The sequence below is a fragment of the Martes martes genome (genome assembly GCF_963455335.1).
Source record: "Martes martes genome assembly, chromosome: 2".
In the NCBI taxonomy this organism is placed as follows: Eukaryota; Metazoa; Chordata; class Mammalia; order Carnivora; family Mustelidae; genus Martes; species Martes martes.
This window is the reverse complement of record NC_137889.1, coordinates 130,241,372-130,244,756: the sequence shown is the minus strand read 5'-3', so window position 1 is coordinate 130,244,756 and position 3,385 is coordinate 130,241,372. Positions and strand designations below refer to the sequence as shown.

At 33.4% G+C, this 3,385-nt stretch overlaps 1 pseudogene across 1 annotated transcript; it reads left to right on the top strand.

Annotated features, from left to right (window-relative positions):
• Positions 1-429: 429 nt before the first annotated feature.
• On the top strand, positions 430-1,114 carry LOC308338975 (nucleophosmin-like; annotated as a pseudogene). Its single transcript has one exon. The product of its transcript is annotated as a nucleophosmin-like (transcript).
• The last annotated feature ends 2,271 nt before the right edge of the window (positions 1,115-3,385 follow it).

Here is a 3,385-nt window from a genome sequence, read left to right as displayed (position 1 = left end):
TGGAGCACTGGGTTTGATGCATAAACAATGAATTCTGGAACACTGAAAAGAAAGAAAAGAAAAGAAAATGACAAAAAAAATTTAAAACATAGGTTTCCAGACTTTGACCATGAGTTTCTGATTCAGTAGATTTTTGCTTTAGGCTCAAAAATTTGCTTCTCTGGCCCTGGTGTGAGGCTGTCCTGCAGAGCTGTTTTGAGGAAGAGTAGTAGTTTATTTCTGTTTGCATTATTTCCCACTAGCATGTGTGCCACTTGGAAAATTGGGTGAAAGATTAGATGAACATGGACCTGATCTCCTTGAGGTCCCAGAACTATCTTTTCAGTTGTGAGATTATCACTTTAGGGTGGATAACAATGAAAATAAGCAGTTATCTTTTTTATCTTTAAAAATGGTCTGTTCAGGGTGGATGCAAAGGATTAATTGCACATTGTTGAAACAGAGGAAATGAATTACAAAGGCAGTCCAATTAAAGTCACATTGGCAACTCTGACAAATGTCAGCACAGCCAATGGTTGACCTTGGGGCCTTTGAAATAATACCACCTGTAGTCTTTCACTGAAGTGTGGTTCATGACCTGCACATATTTGTGGACAGCACTTAGTAGCTGTGGAGTAAGATGCAGAGTCAGAAGATAACAGAGGAAGAAGATGTGAAACTCCTTAGTATATCTGGAAAATTCTTCTGTCCTAGAAGTGGTGACAAGTTTCCACAGAAAAAAGTAAAACTTGCTGCCGATGAAGATGATAATGAAAACGATGATTTGGATGATGAGTAAGCTGAAGAAAAGGTCTAGTAAAGAAATCTATACAAGATACTCTGGCCAAAAATGCACACAAACCAAACCAGAGTGGAAAAGACTAAAAACAATCAACACCAAGATCAAAAGGTCAAGAATCTTAAAAAAAAAAAAAAAAAAAAGAAAAGAAAAGAAAAGAAAAGATTCCTAAAACACTGGAAGGACCTAGTCCTGTAGAAGACATTAGAGCAAAAATCCAAGGAAGTATAGAAAAAAGGTGCCTCTCTTCCCAAAGTGGAAGCCAAGTTCATTAGTTATCCAAAGAGTTGCTTCCAGATGACTGACCAAGAGTCTATTCAAGATCTCTGGCAATAGAACAAGTATCTTTAAGAAATAGTTTAAAAAATTTGCTAAAATTTTCCATCTTATTTCTTTTCTGTAACAGTTGATATCTGGCTGTCCTTTTTATAACTCAGAGTGAGAACTTATACTGTGTCTGATAAATGCTGTCCAGGTTCCATTGCCAAGGATGAGTTGTCCAAATTGCCTGTTTAGTTTTTATAGATGGAATTCCACCCTTCGCTTGGTTTTAAGTATATATGGAATGTTATAATAGGACATAGAAGTGGTGGTAGTCCGACAAATGGAAATGGTGGGGACTTGAAAATGTACATGTGAAATAAGCTCAATGTTTTAATAAGGTGAAAAAAAGATCTTGCTTCTCTAGAAGTTTTCTGGTGTTGTCAATGCTGTAGGGCTGTAGGTCTGGTGTTGTCAATTCTGTACTCATTGAAAACTAATGGGTAGAACACAAAGAATCCTAAGTATGAATTCTTTGTTTTTCCCTAATAACTCTGAAGTAAATTTTTATGAATTTCCTTATCTGTTAGAGTAAAAATGTTGGAAGTTATCATATATTATTGTTATGTTAAATAAAACAATACACATAAGGCACATTATATAATAGTTAATGCATGGTAAGTGTTCAAAGGAATGTTGATAATATTCCATTCATCTACTTGTCCCAAAGTTGGTCAACCCTGAAACGCTGGAATTCTAACTATATACTTCATAGTTCCCGTATGTGTGTGTGTGCCTATGTGTTTACACACACATTTACACATATTTCTGTATAAATTTATCCAGAATAATTTTCACACATTTTTATTATTATTTTATGGTTATCATTATTTTGCTATTTCAATCTGAGGTTATTTAATGTACTTTGGAGTCACCAAAATTTTCAACAGCATAAACCATCTTTCAGAATCCAGATTATTGAGATGATCAGTTTATATTACTCAAATGTTTCTATGAAGTGTAGTATAAAAATATAGATCTCAGGTTTTTTTAAAAATTTATTTCTGCCTCTCCCTAAGCATCTAGCACAGTGATCTGTGCTAATCTAATTAATTATCTGCTGAAATTTTTTAATTCTTTCAGAGTTCTCTACACACATAATATTTAGGCAGCACACACAAATAATATATCTGAAGAGTAAAATTCTGTTGTTTTGTTGTTTTTCCTCTATTTTGGTTATAATTGCATTGTTCTCTCAAGAATTTGGCCAAAGATCATTTGGTTTGCTGCTTTCACACAACTAATACATATCCAGGAACAGTAAAGTACAACAGATGTCTTTCCAGTAGCAAACTTTTTTTAAAAAAACTTTACCACTTAAAACACTTTCAAAAGCCAATCCATTGACTCACACAACAAATTGGTGCACTGCAGTGTTACAAAGTAACAGCAGAGTTCTATCTTGGGGCAATGGTAGAATACTTAATAACCTATTGGGTGATAGAAATAATACTGCCAGAGAGATGGATCTGCCTCATAAAAACATACAATCTTCCAAACTCTGAAAAGGAAATAGTAACAAAGTTTTATGTGATTATATCTCAATGACAAAGTTCCAACTAAGATTAATATCAATATTGTAAGTGATAATACAACATAATATTATTTTTTTTAATTTTAAAAGCAAAGACAAACATTTTTGTTTAAAGATTTTATTTATTTATTTAACAGACAGAGATCACAAGTAGGCAGAGAGGCAGGCAGAGAGAGAGGGGAGGAAGCAGGCTCCCTGCTGAGCAGAGGGCCCGATGCGGGGCTCGATCCCAGGACTCTGGGATCATGACCGGAGCTGAAGGCAGAGGCTTTAACCCACTGAGCCACCCAGGCGCCCTGCAAAGACAAACATTTTAAAAGGAAATATAAATATATATATATATATATTTTTTTTTTCAGTTTAAGACTATAAACTTAAAATCCTGAAAAAATTTTATTTGGTGAGGTTCAACAAATATTTATTTTATCATATTGTCCGATGCATTGTTACTTCTATCTCCAAATCTAAAGTATTTTTTCAATTCCATCTCTTAAAAAGAATTTCTATGGTTATGAATTTAGATATATTTCTTTTCTTTATCTTTTTTCTAAATAAATAAATTGCAGTATAATCTCCTACTTATTCAACAAGTATTTATAACAACATGATAAAATACCAAATAGATAATGACTTATTGTGCAAAAGGCTGGTGAAATATTTGAAGGATACCTGTTCAATTCTTAAACATCCTTTTGTGGTGAAATAAGTAAATATTCCTGAAACCTATTTTGCAAATTATTCTGTGAAAGGAA